The sequence below is a fragment of the Petaurus breviceps genome, unplaced genomic scaffold (genome assembly GCF_028583685.1).
Source record: "Petaurus breviceps papuanus isolate PSGF00001 unplaced genomic scaffold, PetGlider_PUasm1.0 176, whole genome shotgun sequence".
NCBI lineage: Eukaryota > Metazoa > Chordata > Mammalia > Diprotodontia > Petauridae > Petaurus > Petaurus breviceps.
In genome coordinates, this window is record NW_027185771.1 from 29,537,381 (window position 1) to 29,556,727 (window position 19,347).

Consider the following 19,347-nt stretch of genomic DNA (forward strand, 5'->3'; position numbering starts at 1 on the left):
GTTTCAATTAAGTATCTGATTTGTAAATTACTCCTTAAGCTCATTTTAGAGTATCAGTCCCATATCTCCAGCTTTCTTCAAATCCTCTTCTGAGTATACTGCAAGCACTGAACACCCAACATGTACAAGACTGAGTTCATTATAATTTCTCCCCTCACCTTACTCATTCCTCTTGATGTTACCACCATAGACTGCTCACCACATTCCAAAATTTCCAATTTCTTTTGAATTATTCCTTTTATGCCTTCTTCAGTAGACAATGATTGTTGTATTCTTTTGATTTCAACACCACCACATCTCTCATACCCATCCCTTACTTCACATTCCAACTTCAATAAATGGATTTGAAATCTGCTTAACTTTTCCCCTAGATGGTTGTAAGTCTCTGAACTTGAATCCATTGCTCCACTTTCTCTTCTTTCCAATCCATCCTCCACATATTTCCTTCAATAAGCTTCCTTAAACAGTGAACCCATTATATAGTTCCTCTACCCAAGAATTTTTCTAGGTTTTATATTGCCTAATGAATAAATTTTAACTACATTATTCAATACCATTTGAAATGGTTTCAACCTGCCTTTCCAGCCTATGGCACATTAATTTCTTTAAACCATTGGTTATCAACCTTTCTGTGGAATAGACATTTTAACAGTCTGGCAAATTCTAATGACCCCTTCTCAGACTAATATTTTTTTTAATTTTTAAAATAATATAAAAGAATTTAAGAGGAAACCAATTATATTTAAACACAGTTATCAGTTTTGATCACAAACTACAGGGTAGCAACCCCTGCTTCAACAAATTAAAGTGTCCCATATAACTGGGATACTTACTATCCAGTGTTTTCCCTTTCTCTGGAGACCAAGTTAAGTTCTATGCCCTTGATACAACCTTCCTTAATACCATCAAAATAAACAATTAAACAAGTCTTGGACTGGAGCCAGATGAAAATATGTTTTCCTTCCTCCAATTTTGCAGAATATGTCTCATGCTCTTTGAAAAGAGCACCCTTTTACAACAATTTGTATACATAAAATTCTTTTTAAAAATTTGTTCAATGTGCATTAGCATTGTCCATGTGAAGAAATTAAAACTATGGTTATTTGAAAAAAATGCTCTAATTAACAATTGATTAGAGAGTTGCCAATCGAAACTACTTGAGGTACCACATCATACCTATCAGATTGACTAACATGAGAGAAGAGGAAAATGATAAATGTTGGAGAAGATGTGGGAAAGTCAGAACACTAATTCATTGTTGGTGGAGTTGTGAGCTGATCCAACCATTCTGGAGAGCAATTCAGAGCTATTCCCAAAGGACTATAAAAATGTGCATACCCTTTAACCTAGCAATACCCCTTCTAGGGCTGTATACAAAAGAGATCATAAAAATGGGAAAAGAACCTACATGTACCAAAATATGTATAGCAGCTCTTTTTGTGGTGGCCAAGAACTGGAAGTTGAGAGATGCCCATCAATTGGGGAGTAGCTGAACAAGTTGTATATGAATGTAATGGAATACAATTGTACTATAAGAAATAATGAACAGGTGGACTTCAGAAAAATCTGGAAAGACTTATATGAAATGATACTTGGTGAGTTGAGCAGAACCAGGAGAACACTGTACACAGTAAAAACCACAGTGTACAATGATTGATTTTGATAGACTTAGCCTTTCTCAGCAATGTGAGGACCTAAAACAATTCCAAAAGACTCATGATGGAAAATGCCATCCACATCCAGAGAAAGAACTATGGAGTCTGAATGCAGAGTGAAGCAGACTATTTTTTTTTGTTCTGTTTTTTTTTTTTCTTTCTCATGATTCCTCCCATCTGTTCTAATTCTTCTATACAACATGACTAATGTGAAAATATGTTTAGTAGGAATACATGTGTAGAGCCTATATCAGATAGCAGGCCATCTTGGGGAAGGGGGTGTGGAAGGGGAAGAAAATTTAAAATTTATGGAAGTGAATGTTGAAAACTAAAAATAAATTAATTAACTTACAAAACCTCCGCAAATATTGTTCATGTCAAGATAATTTTATAGGATGAGAATAATTTTCAGCATATATCAAATTTCAATAATAGTGAATATTGCCACCCTCCCACAAGGGAACTATGTTTTCTCTGATCTAGCCATATACCACTATTGACCTATATATCCAACAGATCAAAGAAAAAAGGAAATAGCCATAATTAGATGCAAGAAAACTATAGCAGCTTTTCCATAGTAGTCCCCAAAAGAAAGGGAATGCTTCACTAATGGAGAATGACTAAATTTAATATGATGTGAGTGCAATGAAATATTATAATCCACAAGAAATAATAGAATGGAGAAGTTCAGAATAACCTGGGAAAACTTTCATGAACAGAATAAAGTGAGCAAAGTAAGGATATTACTTTATACAATGATAGGATATATGTATGTATGTGTTTATGTATATGTATATATACATACATATATGCATCTGTACCCACATATATGTATACCTATATATGTCTACTGATGCATACCATTAGACAATAAATCAGAAAACATATTAGTCAGAAAATATATTGTAGTCTTTTCTCTGGGCCTGTTTCCTCTTCTTAAAATGGGAGTATGTATAAGATGTGGTCTATCATTCCTATATATTTTACAAGCATTATTCCATCTTTTATTACCCCAAAATACTGTCCCCATTATATTTCTGATAATAGTATTTTATTCGTTCTGTATTTCTCTCTTTGTAGACTCTTGCCATTAAGATTTTTAGTTACTTAGCTCTTCAAATCCTTCCCTCCTTTCAAAAATCAGACTTTAAAGGGCAACTATTTAATGGCCCATAAACCTTAAAGTTTTGTCTCATTTCAGAAGTTCTCAATCCTGAATGTCAGAGGGGGTTGGTAATGGATGTCTCCATCTGTGGCCAATGTCCATCCATCCATCTATAAATCAGGATATTAACAGCCTTGTAGTATCCAAGTTTCCAACATTACTGGGTTCTAAACGTTTCACTTCAAGCCCAAATGAAAATTGTCAGAGGTGATTAACTGTGTCACTATCATAGATTAGGCTGCTCTCCTATATGATTGGAGTTTTCTGTACCTAGGAACAATGGCTCATGATGAAAACCACGGAGGAGAAAGGAGAAATATTCTGAGAGCAAAGAGCCAAAGGGACTATTTGCCTATTTGATGTATAAGCCATTGATTTTAGGATAAGTGGAGGTAGAACAGCTTGACATGTCTAAAATATGTTAATGATCTGAAAATTGAATTAGAATAAAGTGTATCATCTATAGTGACAGAGATTTTTAAAAAATAAATAAAATAGTAAATGAAAAAGGAGAAATTAAATTCTGTGGTTAAAGCTATAACAGTAAAGTTTTCTGGAGTGAAAGAAAACTTGCTTAAGAAACAAAGCCACATAGCAGAGGCAGCATGATATAATAAACAAAATGCACATCAGGTAAATATAGGTTTAATTCCTAATTCTAATACTGATGAGATGTGAAAACATGGGCAAATCATTTGACCTACTTTCCCCCTTATTTAAAATTTAAAATCATCCTTTCTTTCCAACATCCCTATTAATTCTTTCCAATTTGCCTATTTCTATTTAGATGGAAGACAGAGAAACATCATCCTTCCAGTTATAGAAATTTACATCTTTTGCATCAATCTCTCCACTTCTTTCTCCCTTAGTCTTAGTATAAATAATTTTCTCTGTCTTGTTGCTTTTACCTCCATAACATTTCTCCAATCAGTCACATTTTCTCTGCTCGTATGGCCACCACCCTAGTTCAGAAAATACACAATTCTCTCCTCTACTATTATAATTGATACTGAATCTACTTCAGAGCTAATAAATATTTTTTTTTACAAACTTTAAAGCATCAAGGTAATATATGTTAACAGTAGCCACATTTTGAGGGGGTAAGAGGAGGTCAGATAAAGAAGGGTTATATACATTTTTTAAATACTTGAAATAATCAAAGATGTGGAAGCATTCGTTAAAACATAGGCACAACAAACAATTTTTGGATTGTTTCAAAATACTAAAGAAAAATCATACAGACACTTTACATTTCAGAAGTTTTGAAAAGAAGGAAAACAAAATCCTTTACTTTCATATGTCCCTTAGATAAATATAATTCCAAAATTTTAAATCTGGAAGAAAATTTTTTCATGGAAATAATTTTTCTTTTTTATATTTTTAATTTGCAACATTCACTTCCACAAGATTTTGAGTTACAAATTTTCTCCCTGTCTCTCCTCTATCCACACCCCAAGATAACAAGCCTACTGAATACCCTTTCCCACAATCTGTTCTCTCTTATGTCCTTGCCCATTGCACCCCTTACTTTATGTAGGACAAGATGCATTTTTATACCCCATTCCCTGTCTATCTTATTTCCCACTTGCATGTAAGAAACAAATTTTAACATTGATTTTTAAAACTTTGATTTCCAGATTTTTTCTCTTCTTTCCCCATCACACACCCCCACTGGGAAGACAAGCAATTCAATATAGGTTGAACATGTGTAGTTACACAAAACATTCTATAGTAGTTATATTGTGAAAGACTAAACATTTCCCTCTATCCTATCCCAACTCCCATTTATTCTATTTTTCCTTTGACCTTGTCCCTTTTCAAAAGTGTTTGCTTCTAACAACCCTCTCCCCTAATCTTCCCTCCCTTCTAAAATCCATCCTCTTATCCTCTTCTCCCCTGCTTTCCTCTAGTGAAATACCCAATTGAGTGTGGATGTTATTCTCTCCTTATGCCAAGTCCAATGAGAGTAAGGTTGACTCATTGCCATTCACCTTTCTACTCTACCCCTCCATTGTAACAGTTTTCTCTTGCCTCTTTTATGTGAGAAAATTTACCCTATTCTACTTCTCCCTTTGTCCTTATCCCAATATTTTCCTTTGTCATATCTTAATTTTATTTTTTAGATATCCCTTCATATTCAACTCATCCAGTGTACACTGGATATATGAATGTATATATGAACATACATACATGCAAACACACACATATACCTTCCTGTACATATATAGGCATGCATATATACATATTATATATATATATGTGTATAGATATGGATATATACACACATATATATTCCCTTCAAATGGAAAAAGTCTCGTGAGTGACAATTATTATTTTTCCATTTAGGAATGTAAATAGTTCATCTCTAATAAGTTCCTTATAATTTCCTTTTTTCCTTTTTACCCTCTCATGCTTCTCTTGATTCTTGTATTTGAAAGTCAAATTTTCTGTTCAGTTCTTGTCTTTTCATCAAGAATGTTGGAAAGTCCTCTATATCATTGAATATCCATATTTTCCCCTGAAGTCTTATAATCAGTTTTGCTAAGTAGCTGATTCTTGGTTTTAATCCTAGCTCCTTTGATCTCTGGAATATTATATTCCAAGGCCTTTGATCCCTTAATATAGAAACTGCTATATCTTGTGTAATCTTATTGTGTTTCCAAAATACTCAAATAATTTTTTTTTTTTCCTGATGGCTTGTAATATTTTCTCCTTGACCGGAGAACTCTGGACTTTGGCTACAATATTCCTAGGAGTTTTCTTTTGGGGATCTTTTTCAAGAGGTGATCAATGAATTCTTTCAATTTCTATTTTACCCTCTGGTTCTAAAGTATCAGATCAATATTCCTTGATAATTTCTTAAAAGATGATGTCTACATTGTTTGACTTTTTTTTTTATCATGGCTTTCAGGTAGTCCAATAATTTTAAAATTATCTCTCCTGATTGTATTTTCCAGGTCAGTGGTTTTTCCAATGAGATATTTCACATTGCCTTCTATTTTTCATTTGTTTGGATCTGTTTTATAGTATCTTGATTTCTCATGAAGTCCTTAGCTTCCATTTGCTCCTGTCTAATTTTGAAGGAATTATCATCTTCAGTAAGTGTTTTAAATTCCTTTTCCATTTGGTCAATTTACCTTCTTAAGACATTCTTTTTCTCATTGGCTTTTTAGACCTCTTTTGCCATTTGAGTTAGTCTATTTTTAAGGTGTTACTTTCTTCAGTCATGATGTTGACTATCTTTTCAAGATTTTCTTGCATTATTCTCATTTCTCTTCCCAATTGTTACTCTACTTCTCTTACTAGATTTTCAAAATCCTTCTTGAGCTCCTCCATGGCCTGCAACCAGTTCATGTTTTTCATGCAGATTTTTGTTTCAGGAATTTTGACTTTGTTGTCTTCTTCTGGTTCTGTTTTGATCCTCTTTGTCACCAAAAAAGATTCTACAACCCAATTGAGCTTCCTCTGTTTGCTCATCTTGCCAGTCAATTACTTGACTTTTGAACTCTTTCCCACAGTAGAACTCTGCTTCCAGATTGCAGAGTGTTGTATCCCAAATTGCTGGGGTTTTGCACAGCTGTTGTCAGAGTTGTTTTTTTTTCCAGGTGCCTATCTCAGAACTGTGAGGACAAGTTTCTCTCCACTGCCTCAACAACCTCTGTCACATCAATTCTCCTTACCCCAGGACCACCCTGGAAGACCACCCCCAATCCAAGCAAGGCAAAGCAGGAGAATCCTGCCTCAGTGTCAGCAAAGAGATTTCTGCAAATCCTCTCTGGTTAGTCCCTTGTTCCCCCTACTATTTGTAAGCCTGGAGTGATTAGCAGCAGCAGTGGCAGCAGTTGCAGCTGCTGTGACCCCTGCCCTGGGGGCATGGACTGGACAACCTGCTTCTCTCACCTGATTCAACAGGATACCCCACTGACCTTTTGTTTTATCTTTGGTGTTCATGGGTTGAGAAGTCTGGAAACCAGCACAGATGCCAGTGATTAACTCTCCTGAAGTCTGCTCTTATTGGCCTGTGCTACTGGTTGGGCCTGCCATGGTTCTGGGTCCAGGTGTCTTATGGGCCTTATGTTTGGCTTCCAGCTTGGGTGCAATTGACCTTTCTGGTCGGCCTGCTGGGCTGCCTTCAGCAGGAGATTTGTTTCTCTCTGTCACATTGAGGATTCTGTAGTTCTAAAATTTGTCTGGAATCATATTTTACAGGTATTGGAGGTGGTTGGACTGGGAGCTCAAGCAAGTTCCTGTTTTTACTCTGCCATATTGACTCCTCCATCCTGGAAGAAAATGTAAGAGGTGACATAGAATTTAGTTCATTAATTTACCCAAGGGGAAACTGTGACTGAGCTTGGACAAGAAACCAGATATACTGAATGACAGTTCCATTTTCTTAGCAATGTACTATGTTGCTCCTCTATAGCAGGTCAAAATTTTTTTTTTTGGAATGATGTAAAGATTTCACAGAATAACTCAATATCATTTTGAGAGTTATATATACTTTAGAAATATAGATAATTGATTTTCCAGAGAATATACAAATACATTCAAATATCCCACTGCAACATTCAAAATACATGACCACCTGATTATGTTTCATATTTTCTTCTCCCTGAGGTACTTTGTGAGTGTGAGGGTATGTGTGTGTTTATGTGTATGTTGTGGGTAATGTGTGCATAAATTTAAAGTTTGAATGGACCATAGATCTCATATATTCTAAAGCCTTCATTGTAGACGTAAGCAAAATCAGTCAGAGAGAATAAAGACATGCTGAACTTCTCATAAGAGATAAGTGAAAAAGCTGGATTTTTAACAAATGTCTTCTAATTACAAATTCAATATGATTCTCCACTGCAATATCTAGCTCCGCTACTCCTGTGATACTAATATAGTATATATACATACACATATCCATATATGTGTGTATATATACATATATCTGCATATGTGTACCTTGTGTGTACGTTTGTTAGTACATTACTCATATATACAATACATCATACATACCCAGATATAGCTGTATATGTACACACATATAGTCATATGTACATAGAGATATGTGTGCAAATACATATACACAAATATACATGTAAATGTATATATAAACACACCTTAAGACATTCTATTCCTCCTTTAGAAATGTTTCACCTTAACTCTTCTTTTAAAAAAAAATTGAGCTGAAGTTTTCTTCTTAAACCTTTTACCCATTATTCTTGGTACTATCTTTTGGGAATGAAGTAAAACAAGCATGATTATTCTTCAATACTAGTTTTCTTCAAATAATTGTATATAGAAAGCAAGTTACAACCCCTCACAAAATCTAATAATTCCAATTTCTACAATTAGGCTGTGTCATGGTAAAATCTCTAGTTCATTCCCTTCATGGGTACTCTGTTCTTTGGTTTGTGCTTCCTAAAATATTATACCCCAAACTTAGGATACTATTCCTCATTTCCAGATGAGACTTGGCCAAGACCGAGAACAGTCTGTGATTTGAGCCAAGAATTTTTTTTTTTTAAGCAATTGGGGTTAAGTAACTTGCTCAAGGTTACACGACCAGTTATTTTTGGGTGTGGTGCTGAGTATCCAAGCCCGGCTTTGATCCAGGTCATCCCGACACTGGAGCCCGTGCTCTTACTCACTGAGCCACCTGGCCGCCCCATTAAGCCAAGAATTTTACAAATACACACAGACATATACATACACATACATTCATATACACATATACACAATAAATATATACCCATAAATATGTCAGTTAATTATACTAATATTTACAAATTATCCCTACTCTATCAGAGGGCTCTTATAGCAGAGTAAAACTATAAGTCAAACTGGCAATTTTGTGACTATTTGAAAGGGTGTACAACATTTCATACCTGGTGTATTTTCCATTCTCTATTTAAAATTTTATTTTTTTTATTTTTTATTTTTTGATTTTTGGAGGGGAGAATGTATGGCAACTGGCGCTAAGTGACTTGCCCAAGGTCACATGGCTAGTTTTTTTTTTCTTTTTTCTTTTTTTTTTGTGTGTGAATGTTATGTGTCTGAGGCCTGATTTGATCAAAAGTCCTCCTGACTCCAGAGCTGGTGCTCTATTCATTGTGCCACCTAGCCACTCCAATTAAAAAATTTTAAATTAAGAGAATATAGTTTTGTCCCCCTCACTCCCATGATATTTGAAAAGAAAGAAGAGAGACATATAGGTGAAAAAAGTCTGGACCTATTAAATTTGAACTGTCTACTGGCTCTCTCTCAAGATGTCATCTCTTCCAGAATATGATATATAAATGACTCACATGAGTGCTCAAATATTTGGAGAAGTTGCCAGCCCCACTGAATCCAAATCCATGCAAGTAGTGATGTTATTTAGTGAATAGCTTTTGGCCCAAGGAAGGAGATTTATGACTGGTGTCCCCCTCACAATACCTATTTTGTTCTCATGAGGAAACTCCATTTCTTTGTTCTTTACAGAGATGGACATCAAGATTTTAAGGAAGAGAAAATGCAACTAAAGATGCTTCGTAGAAAAGACAAACTGAAGAAAGGGGAAGGGAAAAGATCAGCTGCAAAGAAATAGTGATGGACCAATCTTTGGACCAGTCTGTGACTGACATGAGAAAGAAGTACGTATGCTTGTTTTTTTCCACTCTCAATAGTAGTACAGCATTGCTAAATTGATGGTTATTAATCCAAGAATGGTCCCTCTCACCTCATCACTCATTATGCTGTATTAGGTTTGGATTCTTGAACATATTTTGGTCCTTAAAATTTATTGTGGCCTCGATAGTTGTGTGCATATGTTATCTATTGTATTCTCAAAGAAATTATTAATATGTATTTGCTAATTTTCTAGCAAAAATATCCTCACTAAATTAAAAAAAAGAAAAGAGAGAGGAGAGACAGACACAGAAACAGAGGCACACAGAGAGACAAACACAGAGAGACAGAGACAGAGAAACATGGGGACAGATACAGAGAGAGATGGAGACAGAGATGCATAGAGACACACACACAGACATACACACAGAAGTAAACAAAATTGCTTGTTACAGATATGCATAGTCAAATAAAACAAATCTCCTCCTTGACTATATACACATATATATGTCTAAGATAATATGTATGTATACATATGTGCTATCAGGAGATCAATGATATATTTCATCTTTGAACTTCTGAGTTTTGACATAGCGATTACATTGATCATAGTTCTTTCAACTTGAAAAGTAATTTTTACATTACTGTTTTTGCATAATTTTATTTTGCCACTTGATCTTTCATTAGTTAATAAAAATATTCAATTTTTATACAACTTTAATGTGATAATATAAATTCCTCTTCTGGTTGCGCTTTCTTCACTAGGCATCAGTTCCTATTAGTCTTTCCAGTATCTTTGAATTAATTTATTAATTTATTTCTTCACTTTTATTGGATGAGTATTCCATTATACTTATGTACCATAATTTATTCAGACATTCCATGTTTGATCGCCACATAGTTATGAGAATCTCTCTTTCTGTCTCTGTCTTTGTCTCTCTGTCTGCCTCTGTCTCTCTGTCTCTCTTATCTCTCTGTCTCTCTGTATGTCTGTCTGTCTCTTTCCCTCTGTCTCTCTCTGTCTCTTTTTGTCTCTGTCTCTATCTTTCTCTCTGTCTCTCTATCTCTCTCTGTCTCTCTGCATGTCTGTCTGTCTCTCTCTGTCTCTGTCTCTTTCCCTCTGTTTCTTTCTTTGTCTCAGTCTCTATCTTTCTCTCTGTCTCTCTGTCTCTATCTCTGTCTCTCTCTCTGTCTGTCTGTCTCTCTGTCTCTCTCTGTTTCTCTGTCTCTCTCTGTCTCTGTCTCTCTCTTTGTCTCTGTCTCTCTCTCTGTCTCTGTCTCTCTGTCTCTGTCTGTCTGTCTCTCTCTCTGATTGACCACAAAAGGGTTTGTAAGACTAGTTGTCACAGGGTTGGGTCAAATTCTCTCCCTAGTAACTTGTGTATAATTTTAAATTGTTCCCCATAATTCTAATATCTATTCACAGGTCCACCAATATTGCATTAATGTTGCTTTTTGTCATCTTTGGCACTCTAATAGGCATGAGGCAGAAACTCACAATTTCTTTAATTTGGGTTTGGAGCATTTTCTTTTCAGATAACTGTAAATAGCCTGGGTTCCTTTCCTTGATAATTGTCTGTTCATATCCTTAAACCATTTATCCATTGTAGAAAGATTCTAATTCTTTAAAATGTAAATTCTTTCCTTATATACTTGGGAAATGAGACTTTTATCTATGAAACTTGCTTCAAAGATTTTCCCCCAGGTAATTGTCTCCCATTTAATCTTGTCTTTAATGTATTTTGTATCACTTTGAATTTTATATATAGATGTTCCATGGTTCTACATAAATAGAAAATAGTGTAATTTGTGAAGAAGCAAGTATAGACAGAAAATAGAAGTGATGAATTAACCTGGAAAGTTAATTCTTACCTGAGTAAAGCAAATCTAAGAATCTAATAATTTGAAGGGATTTTAAGGTTACCACTCCAATTACAACACAAACAGTAAATACTGTAGGTACTTTAGAAAAACATTTCTTTCACCCATGTAGGGAAAAGCATTATCTTTCACATCACATCACATCAAAGCACTTGAATTTGGTGTACCTTCAACATTGGGGAAGCTAAGGGACATAGTAGATAGAGTAATTCCAGAGTAGAGTCAAAGAGAAGAGTTAAAATCCAAGTTCAGATAACTATTAGCTATGTGAACTTGGGCAAGTCACATAACTTCTGTTTGCCTCAGTTTCTTCATCTATATAATGAGGATAACCTCCCAGAGATGTTTTGAGGATAAAATATGTTAATAATTTTAAATTGCTTCACATAGTGCCTAGCACATAATAAACACTATATAAATATTAAATATTATTTTATCATATACTTTTAAGATTGGAAATATCCTTAGATTCTAGTTAATGTAGCCTCCTCTTTTAGAGATGGAGATATACTCATGAGCAAATTAATTGATTGAACCAAAGCTAGAAACCAGGTCCTGACTCTCAATCTCGTACTATAGACAGAAAGGCTTTCTCTTATGATGAGGCAATCAATAATGAACTCATTATTGAATTTGGCTTAGTTGTACTATTGATTTCCTGTGCACTTTGAGACTGAGCATCTAGGAGTCAGGATTATCCATTTGAGGCCAAATATACCATACCTTGCTGACTATAATATAATATAAAAATTGAGGATAGGGTCACCAGCTGTCTTGTTAAAATATGGAAACCAAAACCACCTTCAAGGATCCAAATACTAGATTTCAAAATTATAAGATAGTTGGAAAAGAGAATAGGTTTCATCCCAGAATAACTAAACCTGTCCCTCTTTATTGTTTGAAACACTGTACATCTCAAAATCCCATCTAGTCTCTAAAGTAGATAAAGAAACAGTACCAGTGTCTTATCTACAAAAACAAATGGAGCTTCAAATTCTTGATTCCTTAAGACTTAAAATCAAAAGCATCAAAAGCATCAAAAGCTTAGATCTTAACAGTGGTCCGCATAAAAGAATAAAAGACTTTGGGTTTTAGTGAGCTCAGGCTCAAGTGGTTCAACAGTTAGACAAGGTAGCCAAAAATACTGTCATATACTGATGCTGAATTAAAAGGTACATACATTACTTAGAAAGAGAGATGTTATTTCACTGTACTCTGTTCTTGATAAAAATTGTTTTAAATTTCATATGTAGTTTAGGATGCTCTATTTTAGAAGGGACATTGAAACAAAGATAGCATGTTGCAGTGAATAAGAGTTTTGTTCCTGGTATCAGAAAGACTTGATTTAAAAAATCTAAATGTGACCTTTGCTAGCTTAATGATTCTGAGAAAGTCTCTTGATTTCAATCTGTCTCCTCCAACAGTTCTCTAGGAAAGACCTAAAACAGGATTTACATAAGAGATATGGTGGAGAGAGAAATTAAAAGATTTCTAAATTAATTAGATTAGTTGGGAGAAGAAGAGAGAGGGGGATTGAGGAGGAAACTGAAGTTGCAAACCTAGACAAATAGAAGGTTGGTGGTTCTCTGGACATAGACAGACAATTTTAGTACACGAGTAGTCCTCATCCAGCTTCTCTTTCCCAGTCTCAAATAATGGAATAATAGGTACTGTTTTCCAGAAAATTTTAAAACTCATTCTTACACAGTATAGAACACAGCTAAGTGTATACTTTCTTTTGTGTAATTCAATTAAACCAAACAATGATTTTAGATTGCGATGTATCAGACAATAGACTAAGGATGAGGGTTAAAAGGAAAAATAATTCCTGCCCTAAAGTAGTTTACAGCCTGTCAGAGAAAAATTACTTTTACCTGGATCTAATACAATTTTATTTTTACAAAATGCATGCAAATAATATAGGAGTCTTTTTTGTATGTGTGTTGGAGTAGAATACCAACTACTGAACATATCAGTAATGACCTTCTGTAGGAGGTGGAACCTGAATCCAGAGATTTCTAGGGTAAAATGGTCACATTTTCCAAACAATTATTGAAGCACCCACAGTAGCTAATGAGCCTCCACACTACTCACTGCTGGCACTTCCTGTTCCTAGCAGTTCTCATTCCTGGTAGTTCTCAGCAGAAGTTGTGGATGGCTCTCAGAAGAAGTTGTGCTACCACAAGTTCTATTCTCAAAATCTCCCAGAACAAAGAAGGAAGGAAAGAAGAAAGTAAGTAAAGAAAAAAAACTATTTAAAAATATACATTGTCAAGAAAACACATTACTGTCTTTGCCATTCCAAAAGATATATCTGTCAGTATTCTCCCTTATTAGATCACCTCTTTTTTATTTTTGCAGGAGATGAGAAGCACAGTGCTTCTTTGCTCATTTGAATCATGATTGGTCACTTAATTGATGAAAGTTCTAAAGTCTTTCAAATTTTTGACTTTATAATGTTATTATATAAGTCTTACATCTATTTATTTCACTCCACATTGAATCATAAAGTTCTTCTCATGAATCTACAGATATGCCCCTTTCATCATTTCTTATGACAAAATCACATCTCATTACATTTATATATCATGAATTTTCAGCAATGCTTGAATTAATAGAAACTCCCATAGTTTCCAGTTTTTGCCAACACAAAAAAGAAGGTAGATACATTGTGTGTATGTATATATATATGTGTGTGTGTGTATGCATGTATATGTGTATGTATATAACATACATTATTTGTATACATGCCAATATATAAATTTTTATATTTTGTTCTTTCTTAGATCTTTTTGGAGCATACCACAGTCTTGGTATTTCTGGTCATAGGACATGCACAGTTTGCTCAAGTATTATGCCAAATTGCTTTCCACAATGGTTTAATCAATTCAGAGCTTTAACTTTAATGCATATAGCACTTTAACGTTTACAAAGCATTTTCATTATAATAACCTTGCAAACTAGTGTAAAATGACATCATTTTACATAGAAGGAAATTGAGGATCAGGTATTTTAACATTCTTTCATTAACATGGTCTCAAAACTAGTAACTTAGAATAAAGAATCACACCAACATCTTCAGAAGAATCCAGTTTTAGTGTTCTTGCCACTATAAACTGTTCCACTGTGTAACCAACCATCTGTTTATCAAAACATATTGTTTTTCATTATAGCTAAAAAGTAGTTTTAAAATCCTAGTTCCCTTTGTCACCTCCTCTGTGTTCTGACAAATTACATTATCAGAAGTAGTTCTGTTCTTTACAATTCACACATGTTACCTAGATGACTCTAAGCTTCCTAGAATTTCTATTCAGAATTCCACTTAGCCCAGCAATCATTTTCAAATATCACAATTTCCCCTTACATGTATACTGATTAAAAATACTCTCAGCTCAGCTTTTATTTGAAAAAATATTTTTATAAAAATATTTTTCTCAGTTTGTGCTGAGATGCCTTTAAGGAACCTAGTCCACCACTTCTCAGCCCTTTCTCTCTTTTGTATTTGGGTACTTTCTAAACAACATTTTTTTCTGACAAAAATTTGGAGGACTCAGAAAAATATTCTCCTATCCTTTGTATCTAAAGATGCAGGGATGTATGACACCTGTCTGCAAAATGATTCTTCTCATTTAAAGATGCAGTGGCTGACAAGATAATATTCTATGTTGTCTTGATATCATGTCAGGATTTAACACTTCAGCTGTTCAGATTGTGCTGAATCATTCACACTCACCCCCTGTCAAATTACTCTGACCAGATAACATTTATTCAGCAATGATGTGCATTTGTCCCTGAGACAAGTTTCCTAGAGAATAACCTGGCTGAAATGAAATCAGATGTGGGAGCAAAAGAGATACCTTTCTTCAGGGAAATCATCTCATGCAATTGACTTCCAGACAATCTGGTCAATGATGCCCAGTCATATTAGAAGGTTTCTCCTTAAGGGGGTGGTACATAATAAACCAGATAGAGATGAAATGTTCTGTCAGGTCTTATATGCCATCATCAAACAATTGGTCCAGGTAAAATTGGCTTGGGTTTTCATTGGGGGATTGGAAGTGGGGAGAGGTCAATGATGCTAATTTAACTAAATGCCCATTATACAACTTCTTAAGAGACTGGACCATTAATGTCAAAGGATTTCTTCTCAAAATATAATTCTTTAAAATAGTACATGCAAGTTGTTTTGCCTGGCTCTTTTGCTTTCATTCTGTGGTAGCTCTGATAGCTGATTAATTTGGGTACTTCATCCAGTGTAACAGATCACAGCCAATCCACACATTATCCTGCGAGATTATGGTTCCTCCTAAGACATCTACCCAACAAACTGGGGGTATTATTTTAAGTCTTTTATAATACTATTTTGACACAACTCAGTATATGGGCAGTTATAGGATCCTATTAGCATCATGCTTTTGAAACTGGTAAGAAAATTTGTTATCACCTAATCCAAAAGTCGCATATAACCCACAAGGAAATTTGGGATCATAAAATGACTTTCTCAGAAGAACAGAGAAAGAAATAGAATGTTAACCCAAATTCTCTGCAACTAAATGCAGTAGCATTTTTTCCCCTAGAAGTTATATAGCATGCACACACACAGATATACTACATAAAAGGGATTTTATATAAGAAAAGTAATATATGTAACATATATGCATATATTTGACTAGATTGCAATTATATATACATATATAATTGAAATTGAATGTTTCGATTACATATATTGAAATCAACATATATATGATATTTATATACATAATATGTCATGCTTCATATGTGTGTGTGTATATATATATATATATACAGACATAAAGGTAAGCATAAAGAAAGGTAGAAATAGAGAAAGGGAGAGAGAGAGAGAGAGAGAGAGAGAGAGAGAGAGAGAGAGAGAGAGAGATGATATGAAGACCGATATAGATTATATAAATTTTTTGAGTGATAAAAACACCTATTTGGAAAGAAGCATGCACCTGAAAAGAATGGAACATGTGCCAAATATAGGAAGTCAGACTAAAAAAAAAGAAATTAATGAGTAGGCCATAGAAAACTGCCTTCTTTATTGGACCAACAGGTAAATGGGTAATTTCCACATTATTATTCATCATTACATCAAGATTTCATGAAACAATGGTAGTTACTATTTTCCAAGTAAATGCATACATATACATATATGTAAGTTTATATGGGCACAAACCCCACAATGCATTGTATTATATACATTATATATTGTTATATATTCATGCACACACATATAATTACACTCATACAATTTTTAAAAATTCTCATACTTCAGGAAGTTATACAAGAAGCAGTAATACACGAATCTTTCCATGCACCAGTGTGATTGTTGATCAGGATTCTTCACTCATAAAATTATCAAATATGTTTTAAAACAAAATTCTCTTTCTATTATGCATTAACTACATCCTATTAAATAAAAGTCAGGCCTGTTTTCACAAGACCTCATTTTCCTTGAAAACAATGCATTTTTTCATTTAACCTAGCTTATGAGATAGATTGTCCATGGGGTAAAAAGACATTTTCTGATGTGTTACACAAAGATTAAGTAAAGGTATTTAGACAAGTGGTGAAGCGCATAACTTTTTGTCTCATAACACAGACCATTTCTTTGATAGAAAAAATCATGAGAAACTTCGGGTGACAGCATACCAAAATTTGTGGGATGCATTAAAGGCAGTTCTTAGGGGAAGTTTTATATCCCTGAGTGCATACATGAATAAATTAGAGAAAAGGGAGGTCAATGAATTGTGCATGCAATTGAAAAACCTAGAAAAAGAACAAATTGAAAATCCCCAATTAAATACTAAATTAGAAATACTGAAAACCAAAAGAGAGGTTAATAAAATTGGAATTAAAAAAACTATTGAAATAATAAATAAAACTAAGAGCTGGTTTTATGAAAAAAAAAACCACAATAAAATTGATAGACCCTTAGTCAATATGATAAAAAGAAAGAAGAAAACCAAATTATGAGTATCAAAAATAAAAAAAGTGAATCTACCTCCAATGAAGAGGGAGTCAAAACAATAATTAGGAATTATTTTTCCCATTTGTATGCACATAAATTTTACAATCTTAGTGACATGGATAAATATGTACAAAAAAACAATTTACCCAGATTAACTGAAGAGGAAGTAAAAGTAAATTACTTAAATAACCCCATCTCAGAAAAAGAAATCAAACAAGCCATCAGTGAACTCCCTAGGAAAAATAGCCAGGGCCAGATGGATTTATTAGTGAACTCTATCAAACATTTAAAGAACAATTGATTCTAATACTCTAAAAACTATTTGGGAAAATTAGTGAAGAAGGAGTCCTACCAAATTCTTTTTATAACACAAATATTGTACTGATACCTAAATCAGGAAGAGATAAAACAGAAATAAAATTATCGACCAATTTTCCTCATGAATATAGATGCAAAATTAAAAAAAATAGCTAAAAGACTACAGCAACTTATTACAAAAATAATACACTTTGATCAGGTAGGGTTTATTCCAGGAATGCAAGAATGAATTAATATTAGGAAAACCATCAGTATAATTGATCATATCAACAATAAAAGTAGCAGAAACCACATGATTATCTCAATAGATGCAGGAAAGGCTTTTGATAAAATACAACATCCAATCATATTCAGAACACTAAAAAGTATAGGAAGAAATGGAGCCTTCCTTAAAATAACAGGTAGTATCTATATAAAAGCATCAGCAAGTATTATATGTAATGGGGATAAGCTAGAAGCATTTCCAATAAGATCAGGGGTGAAACAAGGGTGTCTACTATCACCCCTCTTATTCTATCTTGTACTAGAAATGTTAGCAGTAGCAATTAGAGAAGAAAAAGAAATCAAAGTAATCAAATAAGGCAAAGAAGAGACCAAGCTATCACTCGTTGAGGATGGTATAATGATATACTTAGAGAATCCTAGAGAATCAAGTAAAAAAATTACTTGAGGGGCGGCCAGGTAGCACAGTGAGTAAGAGCACCGGCTCCAGTGTTGAGAAGACCTGGAGATCGAATCCCAGGCTCAGACACTTAGCACCCACCCAGAAACACCTGGCCATGTAACCTTGAGCAAGTTACTTAACCCCAATTGCTTAGGGGCAGCCAGGTGGCTCATTGAGTAAGAGCACCGGCTCCAGTGTTGGGATGACCTGGATCAAATCTGGGCTCAGATACTTAGCACCACACCCAGAAATAACTGGCCGTGTAACCTTGAGTAAGTTATTTAACCCTGATTGCTTAAAAAAAAATTACTTGAGACAATAAATAAATTTAGCAAAGTTGCAGGATATAAAATAAACCCACATAAATGCTTGGCATTCCTGCATATTTCTAATGAAATTCAACAGCAAAAGATAGAAAGAGAAACCCCATTTAAAGTTACTGTAGACATTAAAAAATATTTGGGAATCTACTTGCCAAAACAAACACAGGACCTATATGATCACAGCTACAAAATACTTTTCACACAACTAAAGTCAGATCTAACTAATTGGAAAAATATCAATTGCTCATTGCTGGGTCAAGCTAATATAATAAAAATGACAATTTTACCCAAATTAAATTATATATTTAGTGCCATTCCAATGTTTACCAAAAAGCTACTATATAGAGCTAGAAAAAATAGTAACAAAATTCATTTAGAAGAACAAACAGTCCAGAATATCAAGGGAATTAATGAAAAGAAATGCTAGGGAAGATGAACTAGCTGTACCAGATTTTAATCTGCATTATAAAGCAGCAGTCATCAAAACTACTTGGTACTGGCTGAGGAATAAAGTAGTGGGTCAATGGAATAGATTGGACACTTGAGACTCAGCAATCAATGGGTATAGCAATCTATTATTTGATATACTCAAAGACCCCAGTTTTTGGGATAAGAATGCAATATTTGAAAAAAAAACTGCTGGGAAAACTGGAATATAGTATGGCAGAAACTGGGCATAGACCATTAACTTACACCACATACCAAAATCAAGTCTAAATGGATGCATGATCTAGGTATAAAGATTGATA

The 19,347-nt window shown here is 34.1% G+C and overlaps 1 pseudogene; it reads left to right on the plus strand.

The window, feature by feature from the left end:
- Positions 1-9,080: 9,080 nt before the first annotated feature.
- LOC138159637 (small ribosomal subunit protein mS33 pseudogene) lies at positions 9,081-9,400 on the plus strand (annotated as a pseudogene).
- Positions 9,401-19,347: the final 9,947 nt, after the last annotated feature.